Source organism: Bubalus bubalis, chromosome 14, assembly GCF_019923935.1.
Source record: "Bubalus bubalis isolate 160015118507 breed Murrah chromosome 14, NDDB_SH_1, whole genome shotgun sequence".
Lineage (NCBI taxonomy): Eukaryota > Metazoa > Chordata > Mammalia > Artiodactyla > Bovidae > Bubalus > Bubalus bubalis.
This window is the reverse complement of record NC_059170.1, coordinates 13,793,007-13,809,908: the sequence shown is the minus strand read 5'-3', so window position 1 is coordinate 13,809,908 and position 16,902 is coordinate 13,793,007. Positions and strand designations below refer to the sequence as shown.

Genomic DNA, 16,902 nt, shown 5'->3' with positions numbered 1-16,902 from the left:
CTTGACTTGGATTTGCCTGAGGTTTTCTCAAGACTGTGCTGCAGTTATGCATTTCTGGCCAAAGAGCCACAGAAACGATGTCGTGTTGTCCGTAGTGCGTCGCATCATGGGGTTCATGATGTCGCTTGTCTGATTACTGATGATGCTGACCTTGACCTCTTGGCTAAGGTGTCTTCTCCACTGTAAAGTTACTATCTTTTCTTTCCTTTATAGTTAATAAATATGTTGAAAGAGTTGATATGAGACTATGCAACTTCTGGGAAAGGTTTCTTAGTGGATTACTGGGTCCCTCATTCACAAACCTGCTTGCTTTTCTTAAAAGCTCCAAGAGGTTAGTTGATAGTATTTCCCTTTATTATGCCTGCCCTGCAAGCACTTTGGTTTTTTATTTGTTTATTCAGTGTATTTATTTTTTTAATATATTTATCTATTTGGCTGCACTGGGTCTTAGTTACAGCATGCAGGATCTTTACTTGTGGCATGTGGGATCTAGCACCCTGACCAGGGATCGAAGCCAGGCCTCTTGCATTGGGAGCGTGCACTCTTAGCCACTGGACCACCAGGGAAGTCCCGAAATTTACTTCTTCTACTTGTAAAAAGGGCACATCTTCATTGTCAAAAAAATATGTGTTTATAACCACACATTTAGACTGGTACCTGTTGTGAACTAAACATTTGTGTCCCTCCTGCCACACACACAAATTCATGTTGAAATTCTAAGCCCTGATGTGATGGTATTAGGACATGGGGCTTTCAGTAGGTAGGTAGGTCATCACAACAGAAATGCATGAATGGCATCAGCGCCCTTATAAAAGGGACCCTATAGAGCTCTCTCATCCCCTCCACCATCGAGAATACAGCAAGAAAAAGGTTGTCCGCAACCTGGAAAAGGGCCCTCACCAGAACCCAACCATGCTGGCACCCAGCCACCAGGACAGTGAGAAACAAATTGCTGTTTATAAGCCACCCCTATTTTGTTACAGTAGCCTAACTAAGACAGCACTCTAGAGAGTTTGAGCTACACACACATATACATATATATACACATATCTATTTGAATAAGGTCTTTGGTTTAGTTAATTGTATTGTGCATGTATATGTATATGCACAACACGTGTGTGTGTGTGTGTGTGTGTATTCATTCCAGTGAACCCTTTTTCCTCTTTTAACACTACTAGAGTCAGATACTATAGGCTTATTAAGTCCCAGTCCCACCATGGACTTTATGAAAGTTACTTCATTCTGTACGCTGATTTGGCCAGCATCTGTTATTTGTTGATGGGATGAGCAAAATTAAATAACATTTTTGGAAGAACTATTCAGTAAGGTAGAAGTAAACATTTTATGGCCTGTATTTAAAGGAAACCAACTGAACATGGCCGTGGGGCAGGAGAGGTCACACAGTGAACATCTGCAACTACAGATGCCACATCTGGACCATCGTCCAAAGTGCTCACTACAGAACTCCTTAGCAACTGGAGGGAATGCTATCTGGTCTCCAGGATTTGTCTACTAAGGCGATGGCACCGCATTCCAGTACTCTTGCCTGGAAAATCCCACGGGCGGAGGAGCCTGGTAGGCTGCAGTCCATGGGGTCGCTGAGGGTTGGACACGACTGAGCGACTTCACTTTCACTTTTCACTTTCCTGCATTGGAGAAGGAAATGGCAACCCACTCCAGTGTTCTTGCCTGGAGAATCCCAGGGATGGGGGAGCCTGGTGGGCTGCCGTCTATGGGGTCGCACAGAGTCGGACACGACTGAAGCGACTTAGCAGCAGCAGCAGTTTATCAAGTGAGGCTCCAACAGTGTGTAAATTTATCAAATAAGTGATGAATGTGTGGCCCAAAAGACAATTGGGAAAAGATTATTACCTCTCCCACTATTTTCCCCCAGAACAACAACAACAAGAGCTAACAATGGTGGAACACACACTTGCACGGGACCCTGTGCCTTCTAAGTATGTTCCAAGCACTAGTTCACTTAACTCTCATCACAGCCCTTGCTAGGAGGTATTATTATTGCTTACAGTTTACAGTTACAAATTGGGAAAGCAGTACATCAAGGCTGTATATTGTCACCCTGCTTATTTAACTTAAATGCAGAGTACATCACGTGAAATGCTGGGCTGAATGAAGCACAAGCTGGAATCAAAATTGCTGGAAGAAATATCAATAACCTCAGATACACAGATGATACTACCCTTATGGCAGAAAGCAAAGAGGAACTAAAGAGCCTCTTGATGAAAGTGAAACAGGAGAGTAAAAAAGCTGGCTTAAACTCAATATTCAGAAAACTAAGATCATGGCATCCGATTCCATCACTTCATGGCAAACAGATGGGGAAATAGTGGAAACAGTGAGACCTTATTTTCTTGGGCTCCAAAATCACTGCAGGAGGTGACTGCAGCCATGAGATTAAAAGATGCTTACTCCTTGGAAGAAAAGCTATGACCAACCTAGACAGCATATTAAAAAGCAGAGACATTACTTTGCCGACAAAGGCCCATCTAGTCAGAGCCATGGTTTTTCCAGTATTCATGTATGGATGTGAGAGTTGGACTATAAAGAAAGCTGAGCACCAAAGAAATGATGCTTTTGAACTGTGGTGTTGGAGGAGACTCTTGAGAGTCCCCTGGACTGCAAGGAGATCAAAACAGTCCATCCTAAAGGAAATCAGTCCTGAATATTCATTGGAAGGACTGATGCTGAAGCTGAAACTCCAATACTTTGGCCACCTGATGCAAAGAACTGACTCATTGGAAAAGACCCTGATGCTGGGAAAGATTGGAGGCAGGAGGAGAAGGGGACAACAGAGGATGAGATAGTTGGATGGCATCACCGACTCAATGAACACGAGTTTGAGCAAGCTCCGGGAGTTGGTGATGGACAGGGAGGCCTGGCACGCTGCAGTCCATAGGGTCGCAAAGAGTCAGACACAACTGAGCGACTGAACAGTTTACAGAAGGGCATCCCTGGTGGCTCAGTGGTAAAGAATCCACCTGCCAATGTAGGCAACTCTAGTTCAATCCCTCGGTTAGGAAGATCCCTTGGGGAAGGAAATGGCAACCCATTCCAGTATTCTTGCCTGGAGACCCCATGGACAGAGGAGCCCAGTGGGCTACAGTCAATGGGGTAACAAAGAGTCAGATATGACTTAGTGACTGAACAACAACAATGACAGTTTACAGGTAAAGAAAACGAGGCACAAAGAAGCTACAAAAAGCAACTTGCTCAAGGTCACTCAGCCAGTAGCTGGCAGAGCCAGAATCTGAACCCAGGCAAGCCTAGTTCCTGAATGCAGGCTCTGAGCTCAACGCTCTCCTATTGTCATAGAAGGCATGAACACACTCTCATCTGGAAGACAGAGGCCGTCCATGAATTTGAATTCTGGAGGAAGCTGAACTGAATAAAACATTCAAATGACAGAAGAAAATCTCTTCCAGGATGGAAAGACCTGAGAGAAGAAACAAGAAGGGGCTCTTGGGATCTCATACATAACCAGCAATCAAAGCAGGTCACTAAGACAACAGCCTGGAAACATCCGAAAACAATGTACAGGAAGGGACTCCAAGCTGAGGAGTTAAACAAGCAGGTTATGTGAAAAGAGAATCCAGCAGTTGCTTTTTTAAAAGTAACAGAAGCGCAGAGACAAGGCAATCTAAGATATAAAACCTCAAAGGAAAAGAGATGAGTGAATCAGAATCCTTCGAGCTGTCATCTCTAAATAAACACAGGGATGCCAACCCCTGGCCACATGCTCTTGTCATTCCTCCAGCACCGTGCTGTCTCTCAGAGCTGCAGGCGACAGCGCTACCTGCACCTTCTCTGGTGGGAGCTGACCTCCGTACTCTGTGGACTGAGCATGGCGAGGTCGCTATCTGTTTTCTAACTGAGAAAACCAGTAGCTAAGCGTCTCCTTATCCTACCGAACCTCTGGGAGAACGGCCACGGCTCCCATAGCAAATCATGTCCTCCACACCACTCTTTTCTGCTTCTCCTCTATCTCTTCCCCTAGCATCAGCTTGGCATTCAGGCCTGGTTTGCAATCTCACTCACTAGCTTAGTAACAATGCCTTGGAGCCTTAGTTTCCTGGCCCATAAAGTAGGGTGGTATTAATTTCCATGCACAGGGATATTAAGAAGATAAAGTAAGCCACCTGAAAAAGCCCTCAGCACCCCATGCAGGACATGTACTACAGTGCTCAGCACGTTTTCATTTCCTGCACATGAAGACTGGTCTTGGCCAAGAGGCCAACCTAAGCCCTTTCTTCTATCCACAGGCTCTGCCTGGGGGAACTTTACATCTGTTCTACGGCTTGGACCTCCTCCTTGGGAGCAAATATACCTTTATCTCTGGCCCCTATATCTCAACTGAGTTTATAACCCATATTTCCAATTGCTCTTAGATACGTTTTCTTGGATCTCTCAACGATTTTTAAAATTCAGAAAGTCCTTCAATGCTCTTTTTCCAAATTAGTCTCTGCAACCCTCTCCACAATTTACCCCATGACATAAGGTAGTCAATATTTCCACCATCTATCATGACCTTCCCTAAAATACATAAAAAAAGAAAACCCTCTAAATTATCCTCTAATCCCAATCTCACCTGAGTCAGGAACAGGTATTTTTAGATCCTACCTCAAAACACCTCATCTTCTCTATCACCCCGCCACCGCCTTGTTCAGCTTCTCATCATCTCTTATCTGGATGACAGCCACAGTCACTTCACTAACTTCCACCCTGCAGTCCATGCTTCACACAACAGCCAGAGCTATTTTCCTAAAAACAAGCTTGAACAGAGTACGCCTCTGCTTTAAAATCTCTCTGGTGCAGCCACAGGATACAAACTAAAACTTGTTGGCTAGGCTTCTCAGTCTGGCCCCAATATCCCTTTGTCCAGTCTCGTCTCCAGCCATCTGGGCTCCTTCAGGCTTCTGCCCATTCGCTTTATCCTTTATCTTGAAGAGCCCTACTGGCACAGTAACACCCAGCTCCCAAGACGTCCTCGCTGACTCACCAAGACACCATTCCCTCCCTCTTGTGTCCCAGGACACCTGACACATGACATCTTTTGCCATGGTTGTTTGTATACTGCCACCTCCTCGACCAGAAAGGGACCTTGAAGCCAAGGATGGAACTACCTTTCCCTTTATATCTCCTGCACCAAGCTAAGTGTCTGGCCAGCTCGGAGTGAAGCCTTGGTGGTTGGTACTTCATTTAATCAAGAATAAGAAAATACTTATAAGTATCAGGCTGAAGCCCAGAAGAATTGGTGCACTTCATAGAATAAATATTAAATGTGAAGGATAAAAATAATGGAAGTAGATGAGGAGCAGGAAGAGAAGATGCCAAAACAGGGAGAAGCTGAGTTTCCTTATATGGAAGGAAAGCTCTAGCATTTGCTTTGATGATAGTAAATAAATATAGGAACAAATGTTATTTTCAGCACTAAAAGAACTGTTCACCTTTAAATTTTGTCTTAAAGTTGAAAAGAAGAAAAGGACACTCCATAAAACAGAAGGCTTAACAGCAAAGAGACAACTAAGCAATATAAAAATTAAACAACACATTATATGTAGAAAACATAACAAATGCAAAAGCAACCACAAATTAAAGAGGCTAAATTCACCCGTAAGTTATAGAATCTTTAAGACTGGATGAACAGAAGACAAAATCCAACAATATTCTACTTACAAAGCTCTGAAATATGATAATGAAATTAGAAAATGCAACAAAATCACTGCACATGAAACGAATCGCCAGTCCAGGTTCGATGCAGGATACAGGATGCTCGGGGCTGGTGCACTGGGATGACCCAGAGGGATGGGATGGGGAGGGAGGCGGGAGGGGAGTTCAGGATGGGGAACACGTGTACACCCGTGGCGGATTCATGCTGATGTATGGCAAAACCAATACAATATTGTCAAGTAATTAGTCTCCAATTAAAATAAATACATTTATATTAAAAAAAATTTATAGACTTTAAAAAAGAAAAAAAAAATTAAAATTAAAAAAAGAATTGAAGGTAAGTATTGCTTTAAGCATTGTCAAAAAAGAAAAAACTAAAAATGAAACTAATAATCTTGAGAAACAAACCAAAAAAGCCTGATTCTTAAAAAGAATTAGATATTTTGAGAGCAAAAAAAATACTTTGGAAAAAAAAAAAAAAACTTTGGAAGGACCCATAATAAACTGGTAAGAAATGCCACCTCTAAGTAGGGAACTTCATGCTTGCAGATCTGGAGTGAGGAGGAAACTGACTTTTCACTATTTCATTTTGCATTTATTTGTTTGTTTATCTATTGGCCACACCATGAAGCTTGTGGGATCTTAGTTCCCTGACCAGGGATTGAATCCAGGCTCACAGTGAAATCTCAAGAGTCCTCACCCCTTGACTGCCATGGAACTCCTGCATTTTGTACTTCAAATACAAAACTATAAAGCTTTATATGTCAGCTAAAATTTCTCTGAAGAGACTAAAAGTGATACTACTAGCAAAGTTAATTACAAAAAGAGGAAATGCATGAAACCAGAAACACAGGACACAAGAGCAGCAATAAAATTGTAGGGCAATACTAGGTACGTGTTAACAAATTTGGGTAACACTAAACAGGTGGATTTTTCATTAAAAATGTAAAATTCTAAATACCTATAAAATACTTGGCCAAAATCTTTTTTTTTAATTTTATTTATTTTTTAACTTTACAATATTGTATTGGTTTTGCCATATATCAACATGAATCCGCCACAGGTATACACGTGTTCCCCATCCTGAACCCTCCCCCCTCCTCCCTCCCCGCCAACATCTTTAAAAATAATTACACCCCCACCCCTAAAGCAACTAGTCCCTGACGGCTTATTAGTGGATCATTTAAAACTCTCAAGAAACAAACACAACACATTACAGAAATCACACCTAACAAAAGTCAAGGTACAGATTACCTAGTTCATTCTATGAACTGTACTCTAAAACTGGTTAAAGAAAAATGAAAAGAGAAAACTAGATGAAGCTTACTTAAAATTTATGCTCAAAAATTTAAAAGAAAATAACAGTAAGTAGGACTACGTTAAACCTTTAAATTGTGTCATGTCATCTGATACCAAAAATTAATTTGTTAAATTCCAACAGATATTCTTAATTTTAAAACCCTAAAACTAATAACAAAGGTATACTTTCTTACCCTTTTTGAGGTATCTGTAACAGTACACTTCAAGGAAATGAGATATGCAGTCAGTAAAAACAGGCACAAACTAAAGCAGCATTTTATCATTGCTGCTAATTAATATAGGCTCAGAAGTTCTTTCCAATAAAAAGCAACATGAAAAAAAAAATAAGAAATACAAATACAATAAAGGCCAAGGCAAAATTTTTTAAATAAATAACATCACTGTAACTTACAAACCCAAAGGAATTACTTAAATGGTTATAATGAGCTTAAAAGTGACCAAAGTCATCATTGATACAGAAAATCAATACTATTTATGGTCCTCAAACTTAACTATAGTGAAAATCACCCCAGGCAGCTTTTAAAAATGCCAATGCCTACAACTCACCCCGGATAAATTGCCTCAGCATCTCTGGGGGTGGGACTGGGGACATTCGTAATTTATAATGCTTCTAAGGTGATTCTAATGTACAGCTAACTCAAGATACCACTACATTATATATAATTTCCTAAATATGTAAGAAATGCAATGCAAAACCATCTGTGATATTCTCAAATGGGAAGGGAAAGACTGCTGTAATGCAACAGGAGTACAAAAGAAGAAGTCTGAAAGGGGACACAGTCAGCTGCAGGGCCAGTGTTTCCAGTCCACTGCAGTTCAGGCAAAGAGGCAGGCAGCTGCCCGAGTGAGTAGAGGGGGACATGACCCACGGAATGGTGGCAACAGCAGCTAATTAGTCTCAGTCCAGATGCTACTGAGATCAGATGCACGCATGAAGATTTAACAGAGGCTGACAGAGGATGAGATGGCTGGATGGCATCACTGACTCGATGGACGTGAGTCTGAGTGAACTCCGGGAGTTGGTGATGGACAGGGAGGCCTGGCGTGCTGCAATTCATGGGGTTGCAAAGAGTCGGACACGACCGAGTGACTGAACTGAACTGAACTGAGGAGGTACAAGATTCCTTGCATATCTGTGTGAGGTTACCTGTGAGATAAATTCCTAGAAATGCAATTGCTGAGTCAAATGGTATGTGCCTTTAGAAGTGAAAGATCAGCTTTAAAAGATCTTAAAGATGAACTTGAACAAGCATGGTGTATAGAATGAACAAAACACCACAACTCACAGGACGAGTAGAGTGAGAGAAAGAAGAGGTAAGCTAGAGCTGGGCGAGGTGGCCCAGGGCGGTCAGGGAGCAGGTACGGAAATGGCATCCCAGAAAATACCTGGTCGTTCCATCTGGCTCTGCCCTTTGCATTCACTTTACCCCCCACCCTCTCCCCCCCCCAATCCCCCCCGCCAGCAGAAACCTGAAGGAGAAGGCGGGCAGGGGCCATGTGGCTGTCCAGGAGGAGAAGATTCCAGACCAACTGGAGAACCATAAGGAGATCAGCGTAACTGATGCAGAGTCGGTGTGAAGGTGAGCACTAGAAAATATGTGCATGAGTTCACTCATGATAAACTTGGCTTGGGGACTGGCCTGGCAGTCCAGTTGTTAGGACACAGTGCTTTCACTGCTATAGGCATGGGTTCGATCCCTGGCTGGGGAACTAAGTTCCCACCAGCTGTGTGGTCTGGCCAAACAAACAAACCTGCCTTATGCCACTTTCAGCTTAGAGGACTGATATACAAAGGCCACTGAACAGTTTTTACTCCACCTTGCAACTCAAAGTTCAAGAAAGAGAAGACAGGACTAGATCTTCTAGCCAACAGCAGCCTGGCCACAATCCACCACGAAGCAGGAAGTCCCACAAGTAACAACTGTGGGGAAGCTCCCATGGGCTGGGCGGCCCAGGCTGGTGGGGGCGCAGCGATGCTCTCATGGGCTGTCCAAGCCTGGCTCCTGTGCACAGAGCCTCCACTACATACCAGCAATAACTCTCACTCCATTTCTTCTGCATTCTTTCCAAAACATTCTAATCAGCAAACTGAAGAAAGGTTCTTTATAATCATAAATAATGTAATAAATTTCCTTTACTTAAAAAAACTTCAACAACAAAAACCCTCAATATCTAAGCTTGTGAGAGGCATGGTAACAATAAAATGAGTTCCCAACTCTCTCTCTCTCTCTCTCTCTCACACACACACACACGCACATATAACTTTACTAGGGCACATCTATTTCATCAAGAGAAAGCTATGGCTATTTACATTAATTATTTGCCAGTCTGCTTTGTCTTTAGTATTAAGTTTCCTATTGTAGAGGGCAGTGCCAAGAACATGGCTTGGATAACTTGGTATCCAAACCAGAGTTTTTCAAATCAGTCATTCAATAAAGCAGAAGTATAAGTTTTGCACTCAGACCAAAAAGCTGACCTTGAACTAAACCTGTATGTTACAAGAGACACAGCACACAACTCTACTTTTATAATACCCAGTGGTCAACCTAAGATAGAACAGGCTCCTAGCAAGTGAGCTATGAAGTCACCTCAACTATATATTCAATATACATTTTTTAGATTAATCAAAAAAAGAATCATTTGATCAAAGATCTCAGCAATAAAAGTCAAGGAAGGAGAAAAAAATGTTTAGCAGCAATAAATATGGCTATAAAGACTTAGGCATGACAAATTGATGGTAACTGATACATGGCAAGAAACTTAACATTCAGAATCATACTGTTTACCCAGGAAACATACTTTTTCCTCACTTCATTGGTTTCTCCAGTTTCTCTCTTCTCTTTGTGCAGCCCCGTATGCATCTTTAAAGGTTCAGTTGTTGTTGCCTCTGCAGTTGCAATCCAGTCCTGCAAAAGAAGTGGCAAAGCTTCACTTCACGTGAAAAGAGATAAAGTGGATTCTAGGAAACTGAGTGACCCAATCCCATCAGTCTCCAGAACTGTACACAAACAGAAACACCAAGTGGTGGGGAGAGCAAAAGGGGGTCATTAAAGTGCAAACCAGCAATTTAAAATGATTTAAAATGCTAGTAGTGACTGAAAAATATTCATGGAAAAAAGGCAAACTTGTCTCTGATAATAGATCAGAACAAGATGATTCATTAAAATCTCTTTCCACCAATGAGTTTCCAGCTCTCTCTCCTAGCTAAGTATGAGATGACTTAGCAGAAACGATAAAATTCACTGAGGTGTGGCCTCAGAGCTTCAAGGATGCATACCATTAAGGATGTGCTATTTTCTGACGCTCTTTCAGTCAAAGCCTGGGTTTTTCTAACATGGATTCTAGAGGCACAAAATGGTCTAGATTGTGAGTTCCAGGCTAAGGAGCTCTGTGACCTTCCTCTTTGTCTCTGACCCTTATCCCTAGGTCATCCCATTCTACCCAGTGGCAATGATGTGCACACAGTAATTCCTGGCGAATGAATGAGACAGTAACTACGTTTTCAACAAACGACCAGAGAGGCTTCACATGATCTTAAGATTATTTGGGAAATAGCTGAAAAACCACTGCTTTTGAGTTCTTTATTTCCATCCCAAAGTGTTCTCTTTGGGTGAGACGCCTAGTAAAATGGCTCTAAAGTGAGTATACCAGAGGGTCTCAGAACTTTGAAAGGTGCCTGGGTACACAAGAGAGGGTTGGGACCATGGGTATCTGAATGGAAACAAGTCTACCCCCTCAGGAAAGCACCTCCAGCCAGAGGAGCTCCAGTGATCCTTCCTGTCAAGCGTTTACTCTGTCAGGCACTGTTCTACAAGCTTTACCTACATTAACTCATTCAATCTTTTATAATGACCCAATGAGGTGGATTCTATTATTCTAATTGCCCAGATGATGAGAGTAAGGCACAGAAAGGTTAAGAGAACTATGCAAGGAAATGCACTCTTTACTGCCCTTCACAGGCAGTGGCTGCTGGACACACGTGATCCTGCAGGAAGCTGTCGCCTCCTCCACCCATTTCACTTTCTTTCATTGCTCTTACGGTATCGTAGTAGCTCAATGGCTAAACTAGCTCTTGCTGGAAAACTGTCCTAAAAAATAATTTATTAAAAACTTTAAAGTTTCCACAAATGAAAAAACCTGACCTTCTCTTAATTTAAAAAATTATCCAGTGAACATCACACAAAGGAACTCTCCCTAGTTTTGTGGAAAGCAGAAGCAATCAGGATTTTCAGCCGAATACTTAACATTTAGCCATGACTTCAGCTTGTTACACTTATTTCAGATATTCTGCCCTGCTTACCAGATCCCTTTTAACTTTAAAATTTCAAATCCCTCACTCAAACAGGCATTTATTTTTCTGCTGTCTGGTTGAATTGATTGGGACCTGAAGGTAATGATACCAAAAGCTGTGGGTTCAATTCACGACAAGCCACTTTGCTTTGTTTGCCTCACGTCTGCAGACCCTGAGCCCGGATGGCATATTTTGGGTCATAAGAGGAACCAGGTGGGAGCGTGCAAGACCACTAGCATAAATACCATCTGCTAGAGAAACAAGCCCACGTCCAATACAGGGGCGGCAGCAGGACTCTGGGGCAGAACCATCAACTCGATTCACAAAGAAAAACCTCATGATCATGGCAGAGCACCTCTACCTTTCTAGGTCAGATGCTCTTCTCAAGCTCAGATCTTTCCAGAATCTAACCTAAAGTCCCTCCTTCAAAAAACAAAACAGGTATAAGAATCAAATAAGAAGAAACTACGGTTTTTAATTTTTTCACAACATGTGCTCCATCTGAAAACAGAAATTTCTTATTCCTGACACCAATTCCATGATCAAAAAAGCACTTGTGAAGCTTTTTGAAAGTGCCACAAAAATCCCTAGCAGTGCAACACGGCAAACCATCAGAAAAATCTTACTGCCCTCCCTCCCATAGGTTTGTCTTACTTTCTTTAAAAATCACTCCTAATTTTCATAAAACCAAAATCTGCTTCATCTCCAAATAGTATGAAGTTACCTTAAACATGCTTTTTTAAATTAATAAATGAAGAAACCAATTCCGATCAGTCCAGATCACACTTTAAAACAACCAAGGGTCCTCTCAAGGTAGAAGTTTTACCAGCGTCCACAAGTTAGAGAAAAAAAACACAACTCTATTCCTTAATCGGTATTCTAGGAGGACACCCACTTGGGATCATCTGTCTTCCAGTTTTCTTGCCCACGCCTGGGAAGAACTTTCCCGACATCCCAACGCCACGAAGCACATGGATTCCAACAGTCACGAGGTAACTATGACAGCAAAACCACAGTTACTTATGAGATCACAAAAACTAGATGATGTAATTTTTTAAATTAGAGGTAAAACCCACGTAACATAAAATTAACCATTTCGAGCTGTCCAGTTCAACGGCATCTAGTATATTCACTATGTTGTACATCCATCACCTTTATCTAGCTCCAAAAGATTTTAGTTATCTATCCCCAAATGAAATCTTGTAGAAATTAAGTAGTCACTACCATTATCCCTGTTTCAGCCTGGCAACCATTAATATCCTTTCTGCTTTGATTAATTTATTATGGATTTTTTATATAAATGCAATCACACAATATGTGACCTTTTGCATCTGCCTTCTCTCACCTGACATCCTGTTCTGAGGTGCTTCCACACTGTAGCATGCATCAGTACTCTCTTTTTACGGCTGAAAAATATTCCATCGTATGCATATATCACATTTCATTCATCCCCTCATCCACCGATGGACATTTGGATTGTTTCTGTCTTTTGGCTGCTGTGCTGCCGCTGTGAACATCTGGGTACAAGTACTTGTCTGAACACCTGTCTTCAATCATTTAGGGTATATACTTAGAACTGCTGGGTCATATGTTAAGTCTATATTTAACTTTTTGAGGAACTGCCAAACCGTTTTCCATGGTGGCTACACCATTTCACATTCTCACCAGAAAAGCACGAGGGTTCCAACATCCTCATCAACACTTCATATTTTCTGTTCAGTGTGTTTTTAAATTATAGCCAACCTTGTGGATGTGAAGTAGTATCTCATGGCAGTTTTAATTTGCATTTCCCTAATGACCAATGATGTTGAACATCTTTTCACATGATTGCTGGCCATTTGTATACCATCTTTGGATAAATGTTCAACCAAGTCTTTTTTCCATATTTTAATTGGGTTGTTTATCTTTTTGTTGCTGAGCTGTTACGAGTTTTTTATTTAAAAACATATTATGGCTACTAGGCCCTTCTCAGATTTGCATATTTTCTCCCATTCTGTAGACTGTTTTTCCACTTTCTTAATAACGTCCTTTGATGCACAAAAGCTGTAAATTTTGGTGAAGTCCAACATATCCATTTCTTCTTCTTTTGTTGCTCACACCATTAAGAGTCATTTCTAAGAATCCATTACCAAATTCAAGGTCATGAAGATTCACCCTTATGGTTTTTCTAAGTGTTTTGGCTCTTCCAATTAGGTCTCTGATTCATTTTGAGTGAATTTTAGTATACGGCATGAGGTTGGAATCTAACTGCATTCTTTTGCACGTGGATATTCAGTTGTCCCAGCACCATTTGTTGAAGAGATGGTCCTTCCCCTCACTGAATGGACTTGGTACCTTGGTCAAAAAACAACTGGGTAAACATGGGTTTATCTCTGGACTTTTAAATTCCATTCCATTGATCTATTTTGTCCATCCTTATGCCAGTACCACATTGTTTTAATGACTGTAGCTTTTTTTTTTTTAATTAAGAAGTGGATTTAGAGAGATATACATTCCATAGACAGAATGTAGTCTATCTCAAAAGGTAAGAATAGCCCTGGGAGTAACACACTCCATAGACAGAGTGTGGGCCATCTCAGAAAGCAAGAATTGTAGTTTTTTTTTTTTTTTTAATTGGGAAGCATGAGTCCATCCTTCTCTTTCAAGATTGTTTTGACTATTTGGAGTCTCTGGCAATTTCATATGAATTTTAGCATCAACGTTTCCATTTCTGTAAAAAGGCTGCCTGGATTTTGGCCGAGATTCACTGAGTCTATAAAGCACATCAGGTAGCACTGCCACGCTTACATCGAGTCTTCCAACCATGGATGTGGGGTATCTTTCCATTCTATAACATATTAATAATTTTAAGTTACCTTAAAATATCCTTGATAAGGTAATGTCATAAAGTAAATTCCTTTAGTTGTATCTCTAGGTAATCTACTAAGTATGTCCTGAAGTTAGTCACAAATATGAAGTTTATTTACCATGAGGAGCTCAGTATTCATATTCCAGAGAAGGAAGGCCAATTATTCAGGGTCTGGCTATTTGCTTTTGTTTATGGGGAAGGTTAGAATTGAAGGATTTTCATTCCCTTGATTTAGTTAGTTTTAATTTTCATCTTCAGCTCCCAGTAGAGGAATTGATATGCATGAATCTTATATGTTCCCTGATAAGAGTAAGTTGTTTAACAGGCTTCACAGAATGGAATCAAGAACTCTCTTTCCATATAGTTCAAATTTTAAAAAATTGATGATTAAACATCATCATCAATTAGCTACTTTGCCAAAGACTGTGTGCAAATGTGTGCTCAAACATCCTTGGTTGGGCTTCCCTGGTGGCTTAGTGGTAAAGCATCCACCTGCCAATGCAAGGGACACGGGTTCAATCCCTGATCTGGCAAGATCCACATGCTGCAGAGCACTAAGCCTGAGCGCCACAACTACTGAGCCCAGACACTCTACAGCCCATGCTCTGCAACAAGAAGCCAGCACAGTGAGACGCCTGCACACCACAACCAGAGAGCAGCCCCCACCACTGGCTGCAGCTAGAGAAAAGCCCACACAGCAACGAAGACCCAGCACAGCCAAAAAATTTAAAAAAATTATCTTTTTTAAAAAAAGAATTAAATCTTATTAAAAAAAAAAAACACCCTTGGTTAGTTACAGCTTAAAGTATCAACTATAATCAGGAGGGAGAGGAAGAAGCCTTTAAAAGTCTTTTCACTAAAAACGTTTTAGTAAAGACTATGAGGGGACAACTGTTTGAAGTTATAAACATAACTTGGGCTGGACACAATTTGTTCTTTGCACTCATGTCAAAATTAGAACTGAAGACAATATAGTAACCCAGAAAAAATAACTGTGGCTTTTTCTGAGAGTAGTGATTTCAAGGAATTTATAGATTCCCCAAAAGAAAAGTCATCTTAAAACCAGTCGATTATTAGTCTGAGGGGCAGTGATTGCTTCAGTTCCCATGTTCAGTGTCAACTTTTCAAAGCTTTGGTGTATCTCAATATATGGGTCACCTGGGACTCATGGTCCAAGGTGGCCCAGTAATATCAAAAAAGGCTTTACCACTATGGAGAACACTAGCGATTCCTTCAAAAACTAGGAATAAAACTACCATATGACCTAGCAATCCCACTACTGGGCATACCCCCTGAGGAAACCAAAATTGAAAAAGACACATGTACCCTAGTGCTCACTGCAGCACTATTCACAATAGCCAGAACATGGAAGCCACGCGTTGTTCATCAAAAGATGAATGGATAAAGCAGCTGTGTACATACACATAATGGAATATTACTCAGCCATAAAAAGGAATCTATTTGAGTCAATTCTAATGAGGTGGATGAACCTAGAGCCTATTATACAGAATGAAATAAGTCAGAAATAGAAAGATAAATATCATATACTAATGCATATATATGGAACCTAGGAAGATGGTACTGATATTTGCAAGGCAGCAATGGAGAAACAGACAGAAAACAGACTTATGGACACAGGGAGAGGGGAGGAGAGGATGAGATGCATGGAGAGAATAACACAGAGACTTACATTACCCTATGTAAAATGGATAGCCAAGGGGAGTTTGCTGTATTTCTCAGGGAACTCAAACAGGGGTTCTGAATCAAGCTAGAGGGGTACGATGGGAAGGGAGATGGGAGGGAGATTCAAGAGGGAGGGGACATATCTACACCTATGGCTGATTCATGTTGATGCTTGACAGAAAACAACAAAATTCTGTAAAGCAATTATCCTTCAATTAAAAAATAAAATAAATTTTAAAAAATACAATGTGGTAATAAAGAAAAAGAAGAAGAATGGACAAAGAAGTTGTGGTACATGTACAAGGTGGAATATTACTCAGCTATAAAAAAGAATGCAATTGAATCAGTTCTAATGAGGAGGATGAACCTAGAGTCTATTATACAGAGTGAAGTCAGTCAGAAAGAGAAAGACAAATATTGTATACTAATGTATATGTATGGAATCTAGAAAGATGGTACTGATGATCCTATTTTCAGGGCAGCACAGGAGACACAGATATATAGGACAGATTTTTGGATACAGTGGAAAATGGAGGGAGTGAGATGACTTGAGAGAGTAGCACTGAAACATATACAGTATCATATGTAGAACAGTTAATGAGAATTTGCTGTACGAGGCAGGAAACCCAAAGATGGTGCTCTGTGACAACCCAGAGCGGTGCAATGGGAGGGGGGTGGGAGGGAGGTTCAAGAGGTATGGGACATATGTATACCTGTGGCTGATTCATGCTGATGTGTGGCAGAAACCAACACAACACTGTAAAGCAATTATCGTCCAACTAAAAATAAAATTAAAAAAAATTTTAAAGGCTTTAAGAATCAAACTGCTTATAAATAACTTCAATCAGAAAATACCATCTGGTCTTGAGATAAACAACTAGCAACCAAACCCTGGGAAAAAGAAATCCAATTCCACGTATTTTGTCATCTATAATGAAACCAAAGGCAATAAAAATATCTTCTGGCAGGTGCTCAGGGTCAGTGCCTTGGCAGGGAATGTTAGCTAAGGCAAAGTTAGAAGGTCTGATGTTTGTTTGGTTTATTTTCGTTTTTGACCAGAAAGTTTAAGTTG

General features: G+C 40.9%; 1 protein-coding gene across 5 annotated transcripts in view; it reads right to left on the bottom strand.

Moving 5' to 3' along the window:
• The window catches only part of ZHX3 (zinc fingers and homeoboxes 3), a 114,433-nt gene that overhangs the window by 61,276 nt on the left and 36,255 nt on the right, over nt 1-16,902 (bottom strand). For 4 of the 5 annotated variants that reach the window (XM_044927650.1, XM_044927648.1, XM_044927649.1 and 1 more), the window contains exon 2: nt 9,808-9,914. The gene's annotated coding sequence lies outside the window, so the exon portion shown is untranslated. Of the gene's footprint in view, nt 1-9,807; nt 9,915-12,194; nt 13,906-16,902 lie in introns of those variants that run through there. The other variant, XM_044927651.1, reaches the window with a different exon arrangement.